Here is a 19,907-nt window from a genome sequence, read left to right as displayed (position 1 = left end):
AATCCAATCCTCCATAACCCCACACTTAGAGGTCCTCCAAAAGGAGCAAGCATACATAAAAATAGTCCTAAAGAAAGGTCCAAATATTTCTACCCTAGATGGACTTGTACACCTTGTTGTAGAGATTGCCATCTACCACAAGTCATTGGACATTGCATTGGAGAATTGGGATGTAGCTCTAAAGACACTCCTAGAGGTAAATAGTACATTTTTGGCTAGATATGGTATTACTCCTTAGGACCCTTTGACATTAGTGTCAAAAAGGGGGAGATATGTATATATGGGGAGATATATGAAGATATATGGAGAATACCAAATTTTGATAATTTTGATTACATTCTTTCATTCATTTTGAGAATACAGTGGAAATTTTGTAGATGGCCAAAAAAAGGAGGAAGACAAGGAATAAGACAAAGTGAGGGGGAGATGCAAAATTTTTGATAAGCATGTGGAAAATAGATCTCAAACAAGGAGCTCATACAGATTAGATACAATATATAGGCACAAGGAATAGGAACAGGATAAGGACAAAGAGAATTAGGCACATCAGTACAAAATTTAAGTTCCAAAAATGGACTAGGCATAATCAACTCAGGGGGAGTCATAAGGTATATTGTTGCTCACAAAAATTTTGAACAATTTTTGAAAATTTCCATGTATGCTGAGAAAGAATAAAGATTGTACTCAATCAGATCAGTTCATTAATGCATAGTTAAGTATTTTTGACACTCATGTCAAAGGGGGAGATTGTTGGTCTTAGAATGGTCTTGATATTTGAGTGTCAACACACTTAACCAATTCCAACATATATATGCTGAGTACACTGTGTATGCCAAGTGAGTTATAGTAGTTGCTGAGTCAAAATCTTAACAAGTGCTGAGCAAGTAATAGATGCCGAGCAAGACATAGTATAGTATGTGTTGAGTGATTCATGAATATTCATGTGCCAAGCAATGTAGAGTGTAATAGGTGCTAAGAAATCTAGAAATGTAACATGTGTTGAGCAACACAAAATGTAACATGTGCCAAGCACCAATAATATAGTATGTGTCGAGTAACATAGAATCAGCATATGAGTTTGTGCCCTCACAAACTCAGAGGTAAACCACTTTTGGAGCTAATATAGAAAGATTTTGAAAAGGAAAAAGGATAAGGATGAATCATTTACATTCCCTATGTGATTTAAATGCAGCCAATTAGAAAAATAGAGAACACATGCAACCAATGAGAAAAGTGCAAGGTATGAGCGAGAATTTGAGATTCAATGTGGATCATAGATCCATACCTAACCCTAAGTCTTCAAAATCTTTAAAAGGAGGATGAAAGCTCCATTAGATATGTGGATGAGAATAGTGTATGGGGAGATTATAGAAAAAATTTAGTGTGAAGAGGGAAAGATTAGAGGAACAGTACACCAGTTTTATATCTAGTTGATCAGAACAAAATAGGGGACACATACAAAGATCAGATCAAGCAAGGATCAGAACAGGAAGAGTAGATCTAGTACCTGAACCCAACAATTGAAGATTGCACTCTATTAGGTCAAATGTTCTAATACTTTCTCACCATTGTATTAGATGTTGAAATCCTATATTTATATGTTAGCTTAATAGCTTGCTAGGAGAACTTTTGGAGAAGGTGATTGAAAATCCTATGTATTAGGTGGGTTTAACAACCTATTGTAAATCTTTTAACAGGGTGACACTTCATGTAAAGTGTTTGTAAATCCTCTAACTAGGTCACTATTGACATCGTGTAAAGCCTTTAACAAGATAGAGCTTTAACAGGGAAGACCATCAGAAGTGGTTGAACATATTGCTACAGTAATTTTTGTAGGTGTCATCCCCACCCTAGTTTTACCTTCTTATTCCTGGAGGGTTTTTGGGTTACCAAATATCTTGTGTCATGTATTGATGCATGCTTTCATTTCATGTTTGCTTATATGTTTACATGCATGTATTTTACTTTCATTTATGTGTTAATGAGGGTTTAAAAGGATAAAAACTTGTTACTTCTAATTCACCCCCCCCACCCCCCCCCCCCCCCCCCCCCCCCCCCCCCCCCCCTCAGAAGTACTCTTCCCATTTGAACATTCCAATGGTAGCAATCATGCTTCTATCTTTGATACAATATGTGTGTTCTTTGTCACATCATCTCATAGAAGGTTGTGACCATATATCCCACATTGTTACCAATTGGGGACCATTTTTTATATCTGAGCTCCTACAGGGGTTTATTCTTTGAAACATTAATAACTTAGATGACCAATGGTGCAATTACGATGATATGATTCAACAAGGTAAAGGAACTTAGAATTTTCTTGTTTGATGGTGTTGATATTCTATCAAACATTTCCCATTGACTAACTTGAACCTCAATCAAGCAATCATAGTAATTGGTGCACCTTAAGAGACAAGCCACATATCTTGATTGCTAAAAAAATTATGTCTTTGACCAAACAAGTGCCTTCATAATGTGCAATCAAACTTACAAACTCCTTGATGAATTGAAGGGTGCAAGAACATGACACATTTTTTCAATGACTGGTGAAAGTCTTCAATCAAAACTGCACCATCTCACAACACTATAAGTTTTGAAGTTTTGTGATGCAACTATCATCTACTCCATAACCAAAAATCTTTGTTTTGGCAATTTATTTCTTCCACTAAGCTTTGGAGATATACTAACAAAAGACAACTAGCTACAACACCAAGGATTTCTAATTTGTAATTTGAAGCATTCATATGAATACTATATCATTGTGTCTTTATGAAAAGTATTCTTAATAGGATCAAGTGTCTCCTATTAATGGGTAGCCCTGCGAATCGGTCTTAATATGGACTCAATCTTCTTGCTTACTTGAATTTTATTGCCCAGAATAGTATTGGTAAAACATCAAGCCCTAAACAAAGAGTACATCTAGAGTAGTTAGGGGCAATAAAAAGTATATATTTCTATATGTGGATGTTTATGACCAAGTTTCAAATTTATTGATTGGTGCAAAGTATTGCAATAGCGATTTACCCCCCTCATAGTATTGCTTGATCCTAACAGGGATGTTATCTTGGAGGTTTTTATAATATGGAATATTCTATTTAATTTATTGAGGGAATGTTTAATAACTTTGTGGTCAAAAGAGGTTGGAAATTTAATTTTTGTATGATCAAGCCAATTTGGTGAAGATTTAAAATAGAAGAATTGAAGGTTTCAAGTTAATTTCTCATTCACATGAATTAATATAAGACAAAAAGGTATTATAAAAGGTAATAAAAAGACATGAAGTGCCCAATTTTCAATTCATTCTACATTCTACCAAGTCCTAAAATTTATCTAACGCTATCCATTTTATTGAGGTGGTGTTTCTAAGAAAAATTCAGTGCAAGATTAAGCAAAAAAGTTGTAAGTAGGATTTTCTCTTAGAGTTTGTTCATATAATTCTTGGGCAAATTTATATTGAATTTTGATGGAGGATTGTTGTTTTTTGGTTGGTAAACTATTGTAGTGAGGTGAACTTTTTTAATTGGGGTGCATTGTTTACTGGATTGAAATTATGAGGTTAGAAATCCTTAATTTATAGAGTTTAAATTACTTCTATACAAGCCCTAGTTTATATAGTTTAAATTATTTTTGTAGAAGCCCTAGAATTCATCAATCCCCAGCAATATGAATTACATAAAAGGAACATATTTTATGATTTCTTGTACTAGTTAAATCCATTGATCAATGATAAATATGATGGTCCAAAACTAGTTAAGGGTTGGAAGGTTGATGGTGGATTGTTTGATAAATATGGTTTTATCTTAGATGCCCCTATACCATCCAAGGGTTTACAACTATTTATGCAATTTTAGGGTAGGGAAACCTTGAAAAATTAGAGTAAAATGCATGGAGGTATGACTTGAGAAAATTTGTGGTGTCAACAATATTTTTAGATGTAGAATTTTTGTTGCTTGTTTCTCATACATGTGACCCAAACACAAGAATTGTGAGGGATAATAGTGGTGAGGAATTTTTGAGAATTTCTACAGAAGACACTTAGGAATTTTTTGATACCAACAATCCAACAATCTTCATAGAAGAAAGTGAGCTTGAGGTTTTTGTAGTCAGATGTAAAAAACTAGAGAAATGATTAGGGAAAGGCTATTGCTTGCACATTTGGCTAAGGTTGGATAGTCTAGAAGGTTCCATCATGTTGATAGAGTATATTTATATGGTTATTTATATCTAGCACCCTCACTTCATCACAAAACTATAAATTTTCCCCATTTATTGTAAACCAATTTAATGAGGCTCTAGTGGATTTGGAAAAAGGAGAATGCAAACATTTCTACTAGTATTCTTTTCTAATTCATGTGTTTCTATTCAAGAATACATATTAAGTCAGTTACATGTATTCTCTTCAGTAGGTAAGTTCCAAGCCTCACTAACACTATGGATCTTTTGTGCCAAAAGTAGCCCTTTAGACGGAGCTTCACAAACAACCCGTCCAACTCTGCAAGCTCTACCACACTTGAAAAACTTATGAATGGTTAAAAAAATTTTATAAATCCAAAACCCTCTACATAAAATAAACCCTAAAATGGGGAAACAAAGAAAAAAGGAAAAAGAAATAACCTGCAGTCTCTGATTTTTCCTCAACGAGTACTTTATTAACATTCTCTTTCGTTAAATCTAGTGGTTGTAGCTGCCCTTGTGTAGCTAAAATTATATATTGACAACCTCCAACTCTACAAAAACCATGTGAAAACATAGAAAACCCACACCTATGAAAGACATAAAGTAAGAAATGTTTCTTTTTTTAGATGTATAAGCCTTGTGTGCCTTGTTCTTTAATAAAACGTGAATCAATTAAACATATGCAAAAGTGTAACCATTCAACTAAAAATAACCATGAATGATGTTCAACTTACAAATCTAATCACCGATGTGTATGATTGAGGATAACATGAAATATAAAGTTTGTGCAATTTTAGAATCAAAGAGATAATCTCACATGCATATGTTCATAGACTTATCATAACATGAAATAACATCTGGTCCAATACACACAGACAAAGGAAACTCTTGAAAACACAACAAAAAATTTATTGTTTTCCCAAATTTGATAAGTCTGGTATCACACTAATAGTATCCAATCACATTCTCTTCAAAACCCTTGTCAAAACAAAAAAAACCCACACACGTGAAAGACAAAGTAAGAAATGTTTCTTTTTTTTTTAATGTATAAGCCCCATGTTGGTCAAAATTTTGACCACCACCCCTGTGTTGGTCAAAATTTTGACCAACATGGGGCTTACATGTAAAAAAAGAATTTTTTTGGCTTAACATTCTGACCAACCTAAACTTATTTAGTTAATGGTCAAAAATTTTGGTAGAAAAATGAGGTTCAATGTAGTAGTGAGATATTAGAACAAGACCCAAAAGATAGAACATTATTTTTATGGTCCTAAATATCACCATCATTAGTCTTAAACAATGAATTGTCATCTTTAGGCTCCTTGGGACTAGAAAACTCAATCATAAGCCTTCCTTTTGAATAATAAGATTAATTAATGTCATTAATCAAGGTGTTTCCTCCCTCATGTCCCAAAGAAGCCTATTCAAAATCATGCCTTTCCTCCATTGCAATTTCCCAAGCTAACAAGATATCAAGAAAACTTACTTTTGGATGGAACCCAAATGGATGGATTCTACATGACTCATTTATTGCATGGTCTAATATATGTGTAGAATAACCATAAATACACATTTCCTCAGTCAAGCTTGAGACCAAATTAAGCACTCTATCCATCTCTTCTAATGACATATCTTGTTTTCAGCAAGGTATCTTATCATTATTCAATGGGAAATCAATATCATAATAGGAAGCATTGCTATCTTCTTCTTGATGACTTCATGATTCAAAAATCTCACCAACCTCAGGAACTTCTACATTTCCATCATTTTTTGCAACTTTGAGAATTTTTGCAACTCCATGGAATTTTGGAACTTCAAAATTTTCTACTTCATCAAAATTTATTGGGATATCCACACCAAAACTTGAAACAATTTCATTACTTCCAATAATTTTAACATGACAATCTGTCTGCTCTAACACATTAGATACATCTTGGCAACTAGTGCATTCCAACTTTGAATGAATACTTTGATGGAGGTGACAATAGTTAGGAAGCAAAAGGATGTTTGGATTCTAAGCTTCTCCAAGATACTTCAAATTTCTTGTTATGTTATCCATAAAACCTTTCAAAGCCTCATCCTTTACATGTAATTCCTTTTGAACTATCAAGGTAATGTTGGTTGAAGCCTCATAATGAATTGGATTATTTCATACTTGCATGTTTGGAGGAGTGGGATGTAACCATAGAGAGACATAATTCATTAGATTCTCTTCTCTACTTTTCAAACTTTGTGTGTTCTTATTATTGCTGCAATAAAAATTTATCACAAATTGCTCATGCTCTTTCTCTTCATTGAATGGGATCAAAAACTCCTCTTGACCATCTTCATCATTTTATCCTCCTATAGATTTATCATATGATTCAAACACCATTGCACTAAAATGTAAAGGTTGTTCCTCCATGATTTGGGGAGGCTGATCTGAAACATCATTGTACCCATATCCATTTTCACTTGGACCCATACCTATAATACCATTATTCACATTGTTGTTGTTATCATAGGGGTCATAATTTCTACTCTAATTTTGAGAATAATTTCTTTGGGCAACAAGTTGTCTTGGATAATTTCCTTGCTTTCTTGAGGAATTCAACATTATTCTCATAAGTTCATTGGATAGAAGAGACATTGTCTTCTCCACGGCCTTAACCTCACTAGCCATATTTTTCTTGAGTTTAATAGGTGGAGAAGTCACTTTCTCAAATAATATAGTCTTTTTGGTCTCATACCTTGAATATGTAATTGTTGGCATTGGAGCAGTAGTAAATTGTTAGAGTAAAGGGATTGGATTCAATAGAGGCATTTGATTTGGCATACTAGATGCTTCTACATGAAATGGTGGTATGGTTGCTATATTATTCAAAATGAAGGAAGACACAAAGTTTCCTCCACCATGGGTATCTACCTGCATCGTGAATGTTAGAACCTCTTTGAAGACCTTTTCATTGGTATCAATGTCTTTGGGTGGAAGCCTTCTTAGAAAAATCGAAGTTAAAGAATCCATTTTTTCCAAATAGATCTGGATGACATCCTATTGTGGTATAGGGTAAGGAAACTCCATTCTTTGATACATCCCATAAAAGTGATGATTAAAATGGAAAATAGTCTCATGGTGATCCCTCTTAATTGAGATGAATTGATGATGTAGGATAGTTGGATCAATATAGATCTTGAATTGTTCCAAAAACCTTGCTATCAAAAGAGTTCCAATGCCTTATTGATGCTATTGGTAGATTCAGGTACCAATTGAATGCTATTTCCCCCAAAGTAAAAGGGACAAGGTGATAGACCACGTCCATATGTTGAATCTAGTTTTGATTACACATTTTCTTGAAAATTTTAATATGATCTTCTATTGTTTGTGATTCTTCATAGATGAATTGTGGGAAAATAATTTAGGATTTTTGGAAAAGTCATGTAATGGACTGGTTAGATTCAAATGTGAAATTTGGACAATGAAGAAAGACATGGTGCATAATGATGGGAATGTGTGAAGTAGAATGTAGAGTGGATGATGATGATGATGGAATTTGTAATATGAATGGGTGGAGTTCTTGGTATCCCTTTATTACTAACAAGCTTGTGAAAGTGACTGAGTTCTAGAAACTTGTGTTTATTCTAGAAAAATGCACCTCTAAAAAACACACCTTCAAAAAGCATAGTTGCACAGCTTCTGATAGTAACAAACTTAGAAAAAATTTGAACTTCCAAAAATTGCAAAAATTTCAAACAGCAACATAGATTTTTGAGTTGAATAGTTTTTAGGCCCTCCTTCTAGTGCCACTTTTGTTGAGCTATTGTTTTGCATGATGCTAAATTATAGGAATCCTTTCAAACTCCTCTCTTGAAAAGCTAATCTAGGATTAGCTCCAAGGTTCTGGGTGATCTTGTGACCTACTAGAATCTGCTCAACTGAAGATAAATGTGTATGTTCTGTCGATTCAACTAATTTTAGATAAGATGTTTGATCTTCTATTTTGAAAAGTAACCACAAAAGAGATATATTTTTAGCATTTTCCATTTTATGATGAATACAATTTATTGATGCAACTATATGAATTCTTAATTTAACCAAGTGTTAGCAAAGCAAATAATAAAGATAATGTAACAAGAGATTAAAGCAAATAACTTTGAAAGGGAGATTCCTAATGCACATAAACCACATAAAAAATGCATCTACAAGTTAAATTATCAAAAAGATTGAGTAGGAAACTAATGAAAATAGGAGCAGCAATTCCTCAATTCCATTGATGCATTCGTTGATGGGAATTCAATAATAACCAAAAGATGCTTCACTTCTCATTGAATCACAAGGCTAGGGAAAGTGCAATCATGTGAGACAAGAAGCTATGTAAGAATAATAGGTAACATTTTCTCCAACTCAGCATGTCAATGAAATTTGTTAACACTGGGTAAACACCATAACTAAAAGGTCGCACAATTATAACAACACAATAAAACCATTGGCTCCATTATTATTCTTGAACATGCATTCAAAAAAATAACACACAAGAATAATTACACTCAGAATGAGAGCATCAATAGCATATATTATTACATCAAAATAATGACCTAGAGTACATATTACATCCATGTATTTATAAGAAATCATCTTCTCCCTTTGTATTAGGAGTGAAAGCTCTTAAAATGCAAGCTCATGATAAAAACTAATAAAATAAATCTAATTATACACAAACTAACTCTCTATATGGTGCTAAGTAGGTCTCTACCCTTTTTTATATCAATTAATGAGTGCATTAGCCTTTACATGACTTAAAGCAATGCAAGAAGAAGGAAGCTGGAAGAGGATATGAGATCACTAAAAGCCTTAAAAATGGAAGCTTGAACCTCTCTAAATGTTTATGGGAGCTGAAATGTCATTTCAAATGTGTTTCTAGTGCATGGAATGCTCTTAAAATAGAAAATGGTAGTTAACTATCGATGCATCTCTAAGAATTGTACACGTGCACACCTTCAGGGAATTTGTGCTAAGGTGCTCAATTCACCAAAAAATCAAAGTTCTAAATTTTGAAAATGGTTTTTGGGTTTTTCTCAAATGAGGTTTTAGATCACTCTTTTGAATTTATTTTTATCTTTTTTATGATTTAAGTCTATTTGTGTACCTTGTGCGCCTATGTACTCTGCTCTTCAAAACTTGTAAAATTGTGCATCTTCACACATTCACACATGTGCACCTTCCAGAGTTCTTCAACTTATCCGTATCTCAAAATTATAATGCACATTCATGCACCTTGTGCACATGGGAACCTTCTAGAGAAAAGCCATTCACCAAATCTTCAAATTGTGCACCTGCACACCTGCAGGTAATTGTGCACAGTGCTTAATTCACCAAAAAAATAAAGTTCTCAATTTTGAAAATAGATTCTGAGTTTTTCTCAAACGAGGTCTGGGAGCACTCTAGTGTACTTAATTTGTCCTTTTTGATGATTTATACCCTCTTTATAGCCCAACATTATCATAGACTTGAACTCCTCCTACTTCTATCTAAAATCCTATAATGAGGATGTCATTTTATTTGCACAAACAATAAAATATTAGTCATATTATGTTGAAAGACATAAAAGAGGACTCCACAAGATTCAGACTGGCAAAAAAAAGGGTCAACATTAGCCAAAATATACAAGACAGTGGATTTTTCCCCCTACAAGCCTATTTTGTGCACTAGTTCAGCTAGTGCACCTTGGTAGGTGTGTTAGTGTGCTAATTTTTCCTTGGAAATGGCAAAGTGCACAGTTGTGCACTAGTGCACATGCACACCTTGAAAAGGTGTGCATGGTGCACAATTGTGTACATGCTCATTATGGCATTTTGTAAGCGAGGGGAGCATCTTATATAGTTTCCTAGGGGGACCAAAATGTGCACCTTTGCAATTGCACACCTTTGAAGGGGTACACCCTCAAAGGTGCACACATGTGCATGTGCACATCCTTGGAGTGGGGGTGATGTACACATGTGTGCACTTGCCACACATGCGCATGTGCGAAAGTGCACATGTGAACACTTTAAGCACTATAAAGCCCTAAACATGCTTTTTTTTACCTGTATCTAATTGCCAAACCCTTCCTAATTAGAGATTGGGGTTTGACCTAGACCTAGAGGAGGATCCAAAATGACTGAGGCTTTAGACTAGATGCCTTATAGGGAAGTTTGAAACTAAGGGATCCCCATTTTGTGACTCAGAATGGGGCATACATTGTGAGGTCACAACAAGTGTTAAGACCTAAGACCTAAGAATATTGAGTCTTGGTAGGTGTTAAGAAGAATCCATAATTGGTTTAGGGGGTTGTTAAGGGAATTTGTGTGGAAAACCAAGAAACCTAGTTTATAGGAGGCCAAATTGGGGTAAAAAGGCTACAAGGCCTAAAACTAACAAAGCAAGAAATTGATAAGAAACCAAAGTGAGAAACCATTAGGATGGATAAAGGAGGAATGAAACCTAACAAGGAATAGAGAGGAAACTTATTCCTAGTTTCGACAACATTTTGAGAAGAAGAATGGCTAATTGTGCCCATGAGTGCACTAGAAGGGAATTGAGGTATAGTTTGAAGTTTTGAAATTGGTAGAGAGTTCTAAAAGGGATAGGGATCTTACTAGTGATCTTAGAGTGGGGTAAAGAAAGTACCCTAACAAGGCCAAAGGATGGGTCTTATGAAGAGCTAGAAGAGCTCTTGTAAAGTAGTTAGATCTCTCAATCACACACCTCCATGTTCCTCTGAGATGTGGTGGTCCATATCATGTACTACCATGGGGAGACCAAATTATATAAAAATGATGATAATCAAACTCCCATTCCATGGTTCATATGTATATTAATTGCAAAAAAATATAACAAACAACTTAGGAATGGATGATAATCAAATCCCCCTTCAATGTGACCATTCTCCCTACAATGTCTCTTAGCTATTTTGATTTTGATTCTTCTTTTCTTTAAGTTGTTACAACTCTTGCAAGGACAATAACATTTGTCATCACCTTCTCTTTGAAAGTTAAACAAAAATTTAGTGATTGTCTTCTTATATTGATCAAATTCCCTTGTAGTATCTGACAAGATCCTTCTTCATAGGAATAACTTATTCTTGTACCCTTATTGAGTTGGTTGCACTTAATGTTTATATCTACACATATGGTTTTGAAAGAAAAAATTTGGTGTAATTAATGTGTATATCTACCAAAATATTGGGCATGTTGTACTTAATGTTTATATCTACACATATGGTTTTGAAAGTAAAATTTTGTGTAATTAATGTGTATATCTACAAAAATATTGGACATGTTGTACTTAATATATTTGCACATATGGTTTTGAAAGAAAATTTTGTGTAATTAATGTGTATATCTGCAAAAATATTGGACATGTTGTACTTAATATTTATATCTACACATATGGGTTTGAAAGAAAAAATTGGTGTAATTAATGTGTGTATCTATAAAATATTGGACATGTTGTACTTAATGTTTATATCTGGACATATGATTTTGAAATAAAAATTTGGTCACCTTGCTCAAATTCACCATTATTCATTTTCAGCATCCTACCTTTACATTTCATCCCTACTAATCATATTTCTCACCCAATGATCGACCCATCTCACCTTATAAATATGCTCCATTTATATCTCCATCTACCATAGAAACACAACTCCCATTTCATATTAATTACTTATTTGGGCTATTTGTCTTCCATTGATAAGTTTTGATAGTGGAAAAGAACTAATTATCATAGTTGTTGATGAGAACCAATAGACATTATTGTCTATCTTAGGGACATAATGAGAATATATGGGTGCAATGAAGGAAATGCCATAATTTTTGTTTCATTTATGCCTCTTCATTTTGATTTTTTTCAAGGTAAGCCCATCAATGCTAATAGAAAACAAAAATGCATTTTCAAAGAGTTTACAATTGTTCAACAAAATTATTGTTTTACAAGAAAATGCACCTAAAGAACTGTTAGCTTAGAAGAAAGAACATGGTGTTGATTTTCCTCATTAGGTCTAATGTAGATGCCATGATAATGATCACATATTTTACTAGCCTTCCATATTAAACTATTGGGCATTCTACATAACCTTCGTATGCTTTGCGTCTTTCATTTTTTTATTAAAATATTCATGAAAAAGGAGAAAAGACACATATCATTTCTATCATTAGGTCCAATGTAGATGTCATGACAATGATCTCATATTTTATTGACCTGCCATATTAAAATATTGGGCATCCTACACAACTTTTGCAGGCTTTGTGTATTCAATTGCTTTATTAAAACATTCATGAAAAAGGCCAATTAAATCCAATTGTGCACATGCCACAAGAATCTTATCTCTCATCTCACTAAAATCATAAGACCCAAGATCTACAATACAATATATAATATATACAATTCTTCATGGATATGGAAACAAAAAACCAATCAGGGTTTCTATTTTATATGGGCTTTGTATTGGTAGATCTAGATAAATAAATTCCTTCGATTGCATTTTTTTAATACTTCAATTAGTTTTCTTGGGTTTGAATCCAAAACATGTATAATAGGTAAGACATATGATTCATACTTGGGTTGTAGCCTAAGGTGGTAGAGCTAACAAATGAATTTGTTTATATATATTTGGGGTTGTTGCATTCTGCCAGCATTTGACATGGTTCTTCCAATGCCACAAGAAGGATAACATGTGCTACTGAACCAGGTCAATGTTTATCCAAGTCATTCAATTTTATTGGCAATTAAACTTGAAAGGTCGAATGTGAGCATCAAATATTTCCCATATGTTCAAAACTCAAACCAAATGGATGTTGGTATTTTTGTACTAACAAACATGAGCGGTTCAATTCCATTCACACACATCTTTTTGGTTAAAAATGGATATAGGTGTTTATATACAATTAACATTCTCACAACCTTTTTAATTGATTTTGTTGTCTAAAAACCCATTTTCTCCCTTTGTTGAATTTCCTTGAATATGATTAAGAATAACCTCCCATGCATATAAATGTACAATCATATACAACTAAATGATGGCTTGCGCTTGTAAAGAGTTGCATTACATCTGTTAAATCTACCATCATAGAAAATCAATTGTAATGGGCACTCATGTGTATTCCAATGAATATATTGCCTTATATGCATAATTGGTCAATGTTGTACCTTATAGGTACAATTACTCAATCTTTTACTACACTAGATAAGATGTTCTCCATTATGCATAATGCTTAGCTTTTCCATTGCTTATAAGAGTGTTTCAAAGTTGGGAACCACATCAATGTCCTTTTCATGGTTTAGATGTAATGCCATTGTGGAAGAGGCTTTTGCAAGGGAATGAGCCTCATGATTATGGCATTTATACAAAAGTATAACTTTCTTCTTCAACTCCTTACACTCAACTCTTCACTGAAGTTATTCTTATAGTAGTGAGAATAGCTACTACAAATTCATGGGAGCCAAGGGACCCTGAACCTATGCTACATTTTATGGAGACATGTGAGAAGTTACAACAAGATTCAATACTTCATAACATTCTGGATCATATAGTAATGCCCAAATTAATAGCAACAGTAGATACTTGGGATCCTCACAAGGAGACTGTGCCAATACATTCATGGTTTCATCCTTGGCTTCCATTGTTGGGCCAACATATGGAGCTTTTATATCCAACCATTTGTTATAAGTTGGGGAATGTGGTTCATGCTTGGCATTCAAGTGATACATTTGCATATGCAATTTTATCACCTTAGAAAACTATATTTGATCCTGCTAGTTGGGAACAACTTATTGTTCATTTTATTGTACCTAATTTGATGATAGTTCTACAGGAATTTGTAATCAACCCAACTAGCCAACAACTAGAATAATTTAACTGGGTTATGGCTTGTTTCTTTCTAAAAATGTCTACTATGATATATTTTTGTAAAATTTCTTGTGAACTCTTCCCATTTTTCCTAGTCTGCATTATTTTTGTGTAGGGTCTTGAGGTAAGTCACTTAGCATGGGTTGAGTGAGTTTTATTTTATTTTTTATTTAGATTTTGGAATATGTATGCAACTAGAGAAATTTTTCTATTGTGCTAATATGCAATAAAAACCTTTAAAAATATCTCTATGTATATATAAAGAGATACATGTTTAGAAGGAAATATAAAGAGATACATGTTTAGAAATGATGTAACCCTCAACTCTTCAAAGAATAAATTAGAAAATGACACAACACATAAGTTTTAGAATGCCATAATCCTTCATTAAATTTTTGCAACTCTACTCTACCTCTACAATGAAATAAAACAACTACTTATTACAATTGCGAAAATTACCATATTTGACAATTTTTTGGGATAAATAGATTTTTCCATTTTTGGTAATTTTTAAAACCCATCCTATGAATCCCATTTTTCTCCAAGAAAAGCCTCCAACTAAGTCAAGATGGATTACCAACTAATCAACAAAATAAAAAAACTGATTTGCTAAAAAAAAACTTTCTAAAAAAAGGGGAAAAAACATGAAAGAGGTCAAGACGATATTTCAGGCTCCCAAGAAAATGTCTAAAAGGCCACCTATTGAGCTAAGATCAATTGGAAATCCAAATAACTCCTCCTCATGTAATTGCCTATAAAATTTCAGCCAAAACCCACATTTGAGTCAACAACCTTGACCCTCAGATGCCCCTGCATCAAGAAGGAAAAGAGAAGAACACTTACATAGGTACCTCTTCTCCCCTTGAAGAAAATCACAAAGCAAGGGCACGAAGATCACAAGGGCATGAGATGAAAAAAAAATCATAGAGCAAGGGCATAGAGATCAAAAGCGCGCGATAATAAAATGAAGAGATCACAAGGGCATGATAATGAAATGCACCAATCACAAGGGCATGACAACATTTAGAGCTCTCCATCTCTTTCATGTGTAACTCCACAATCGATCAAAATAAATGGGGAATGATGTCATTTTTTTTTGTTTATAATCATGTTGACATCAAAATTATGACACCAATGTCAATATTGCAACGATGTTGGGGACAACTACAAAAAAAAAATCACCTACAAATTACACCATCATCACAAATTGCCATCGTAATTTGACCATCTACTTTTTCAGTAAATCATTTGAATCAAGTTATATTAAGTTGGATCAATATCCTTTCAGTATATACATATATTATTCTTTTAATAAGTCTTTAGACTTATTTTTGAAGCCTCAAATATTTCTATAATACTTTTACATGGATATGGAAAAGTGTTTTCACAGCCTTAATTCTTTCCTAGTTAACTTAATTCTTTTGAAATAAAATAAATTTTTCCTTATCATTTTACAAGGGAATTGTGCCTCTAAACACAAAGAGTTTAACAAGGAGAAATCAATTGTGATGATGGTTTTTCTTGTCATTTAGTCTTTGTTTCTCAATTTGTGAAAAGGAAAAACTATTCATTAACATCATTGAAGAAAAAAGAAAGGGAAAACACTAGAGGTCCAAGAATTCTCCCTCTTAAGACATGGACATGCATATCCATCTACAAAAAGGCTCCCACCTTTAAGAGAAAATAAGAATGCTAACAAAAACTCTTAGGCCACTATGTATTTTTTATCAACAAACTATTTAAATCTAATAACCAAGCTTCACATAATAATTTCCAAAGTACAAACAAATTTTCCCCATTCAAAATGATAATATCTTTGTACTTTTGGATATTGATTTTGTGAGAATTTTTAAGTCATTATTTTGGGTCAAACTCTGTGAACACTCATTGGGATAAAGGAAAGCTAAAAGAGAAAATGGCTCATAGAGTGTGACCCAAAATATTGACTCAAAAACACTTACACAATTAATGTTGAGAAGCACAAAGATAATATAATTTCTAATTTTGTAGCACATGAAAATTCTTCATATTCCTCATTCATAAGCAACACCTTATTTTTATGTAAAGCATTCTTAAGAACCATAATTTTAGTGACTGGAATACCCAAGTTTTGTACCTCAATCTATGAGAAGGAAATTCCATTAGCATCCACCTTTTTTCACACTAAAACTTCCACCAATTTTCCTATATTTATTAACTATATCTAGAATCTATTTTCTTGTATTCATCACATTAACCAAAGAAAATTCTTCATTCTAAGACTCTATCTAGAAATTGGATCTCCTCTTATTTTCTATCTTCTAAGAAATGTGGCTGGAAATGATAGTGCAACTTTCCTACAAGAACTTCCAAATGGAAAAACTACCAACATAATTTTCCTTTTTCCGAATCCTCAAAGGGTGATCCTAATTTAAACTTTTTTTCTTGATAATTTTTGTCTACAATTTTTGAGGCTCCTTGTAAGTTTTCATACGAACTTTGTACTTAAAGTGAAATTTTGTTTACGTATAGCTTCCTCAACCCACACCACCATTATATTTGGGAAAGCAAGCTACATCTTATCTAATAAGTAGAATTTTCTTCTATTCTCTCTAATATTCCTAAATTAACCTCTTCATAATCCCTTCGATACTTTTAATTAATTTGTAGGGTGTTGAAAAACAAGACATCTTGAATATAGGAATAAAAGCATAAATTACCCTTGACCAATAATAACCATCTCCATAAATTGATCTTATTTCTAAAATTACCATTTGTTTCTTTTGAATTATAAAATCTTCAATTATGAGTAATCGATAGGTCTCTTAAATATTTTGACTAAAGAAAAGAAAACAAAAAGCCTAAAGTTTGGCAAAACCTTTTTTGACTGGTTTTATTTGTATTAAAATAATATATTTGTAATCTATCTTTATTGACAATTTGACCAAATGCAATAGAATATAATTCACTAGCATTTTTAATTGTCTTTGCTTCTTTTAAAGAGGCCTCCCTAAACAACACTATGTCATCAACAAATATGAAATTGGAAATCACAATATCATCCACCACTTGAATTTCCTTCCAAACCTTGGTTTATTTTAGTCTTTTGATATGTTTACTAATAGAAGAAAAGGGAAAATAGGGCCACCTTAACGGATCCCATTAGATAAATTATTCAAAAGCCACAATGATCCATTAGGCACAACAACAAACTAAGGGGTATACATGCATAATCTAATGATGCTTACCCTATTTGGATCAAATCCATACTTATCTAGAAATCCAATTAGAAAATTCAATTTACACTTTCATATGCTTTACTAATATCAAGTTCAATTAACATACCTTGAATTTTCTCCTTATCAATTGTGTGGACAAACTCCTTAGCAACAATAATGCTCTGAATAATTAATTTTCCTACAATAAAGCCAATTTGTTCCTCAAAAATGATTTCTCAATGATCCTTTTGTATCTATTAGCCAAATATTTAGTAATATATTTTGTAAATAATATTGCAAAGTGAGATGGGTCTATAATCCCAAAAAACCTTACAATTTGACTTTTTGGTATAAGAGAAATGATAATGTTTTTCAAGTCCTTAATTAGCCTTTTTTTTCCTCCTAAAATATTTTCCCACATTTTCACATCCTCAATGAAATACAAACAACAATGATAAAATTTAGTCAAAAAGGTCTTTTGATTAAGAGTTTTTTTTGGATGTAATTGAAGAGTTTCCACTCTTAAGTTTTTCTAGAGATGTTTCATCCATAGGCTTCTTATTATACTCATCATTAATACTCTTTGAAATACAAAAACAAAATCTATCATAGCATTAATATCATTCTAAAATGGTTCATTAAACCCATGTTTAAAATATATTCTTCTTCTTCTTCAATTTTTACTGAATCAGTAATAAGTGATCCATCTTAAGCACAATTTACATAAATTCTATTTATATCTCTTCTACATTTAAAAAAAGAATAAAAGACTAAGTAAAAAAATCCCTACATATTAATCTAGGAGGATCAAGAGGACCTAAAAACTTACAATCTTGAAATTTGATGAAACCAATGACTTTATATAACACTCATTGATACAATCTTGATGCCACTTTAATCATGTCTAAATAGAGCTTGTATGAAAACCTTATAGATTGTCCAAGATGTTAGACAAAAAGGTTGATCATATATGGATGTTGATATCATAGTGACATGGCTATATGGTGTTGATGTGGCGTTTTCAATTGATGTCATCTGGAAGGTCAACATGGCACTAGTATTTTACATGGACCAATCAACTTCATTTCTATTTAAGCAAGCTCTAATTTATTTAAAGTTCAAAAAATGTCTTATCAAACGACATGTGGACATTGTTATCTTGAACTATAAAACCTTCTACACCTAATTTCATTCTCTACCACCACATTACATAAGAATTTTTGAGTAAAATAGGTTTGATAATGATTTTGTTCAGTGTTCTATGATTACTTGTACAATAAGGGACTGAAGTTTACTCAATCCCTCCCTAATATATAGGGGAGAGGATCCATAATGTGTATACCTTAACTTTGGACATCTATATAGACCATTATATACCTAGGAACCTTTTTTATCATGTACCTAGATCATTGAATTTGTAACCCCAATTCAAAATTTCTACCTATGACTATTTAATTTCCACATACTATGCTCTTATTCATCCAACATGTCTTTGTCATAACATTTTTGTGCCTTGACTAGAATGTGCATGGATCCTACAACAAAAATTACATGTTTACCATTAAAACTAGATGGGATGGCTACATGACTACCCAATCTACCATTATTACTTCTTGCATCTACCTTATACTTCAACATCTTGTGGCATTTACTATGTGACAGCTCACATTAGATTTAGTTAAGGGGATGCCTATTCACATTAGAAATATATTCAATATGCCTCACTCTCTTTATGTATCAAAAGATGTCTCATTCCTTTCTATCTTTCCCATTCTTGATCCTTCAATTTTTTTCTGAGGCTAGAATGTGTTTGATGGTAGAGGTTTACAACTTCACAACATGATAATAAGGTGTTTTTTTCGGATGATTGGCATTATTTTTTATTAGTATTTACTAATAGGCTAAATACTATTTCAATGAGTTTTGTTAACTCATTGTTTTTTATTAGGTAAAATAGGTTTTACAGGGATCCTGAAACCTATAGTTTTACAACAAAAAGAGCGAGATGAAATAGACTAAACAAACAAAAAACTGCCACAAAAGGCTAGAGACAAAAAAAGGCCTAAAACAAAAGAACAAAGGCCAGAGACAGAAAAAAAAAAGCCAGGCGAACAGGCTAGTTGTCGTCCCTTTCCATGGCCTGCAGTGTTTCTGCAGCATCATTGTCCTTCTAAATAGCCATGCCCTCCTAAATCTCGGTAGGAGTGTTCATCTAGTTCCCCTGATTCACCTGGTCACTGCCTCTTTCTAAAATTCATCCCTATTGAATCCTTGCTCTGTGTTCTGCTCTGCATCCCTATCAAGGCCAGTTGTAGTCAGATAGTCCCCCAGATTGACAATATTCTCATTCAAGGTGTAAAGGGTGTCCACTATCTATTTGGTGATTATCTAGTGGATAGAATCTAGCCTTTGGATCTTTTGCTCAAGCTGGGTGAGTCTGTCATCCTAATGGTCTCTAGAGACTTGACCTCTATCTTTCTCCTAGCTACCCACCTAGTCATTGGTTCCTCTGGCTTCCTGGTCCTTGTCAATACCCTGGTTGTTGGGCTGGTTGTTCCTGTCCTTCAGAGCCTCAATTTCCTGAAAAAGCCACTTGATGGAATGAAAGTTGTCAATCAGACTATTCTTTTCATTTTTTAGGAAGTTGAAGCCAATTTCACACACATTGTCA

At 33.1% G+C, this 19,907-nt stretch overlaps 1 pseudogene; it reads right to left on the bottom strand.

The window, feature by feature from the left end:
• The window catches only part of LOC149567670 (transport inhibitor response 1-like protein pseudogene), an 82,637-nt pseudogene extending 63,238 nt beyond the window's left edge, over positions 1-19,399 (bottom strand).
• Positions 19,400-19,907: the final 508 nt, after the last annotated feature.

This window comes from Cupressus sempervirens, chromosome 3 (assembly GCF_028749045.1).
Source record: "Cupressus sempervirens isolate cs-2001-9-10 chromosome 3, ASM2874904v1, whole genome shotgun sequence".
NCBI lineage: Eukaryota > Viridiplantae > Streptophyta > Pinopsida > Cupressales > Cupressaceae > Cupressus > Cupressus sempervirens.
This window is presented reverse-complemented; position numbering and strand designations above follow the sequence as displayed.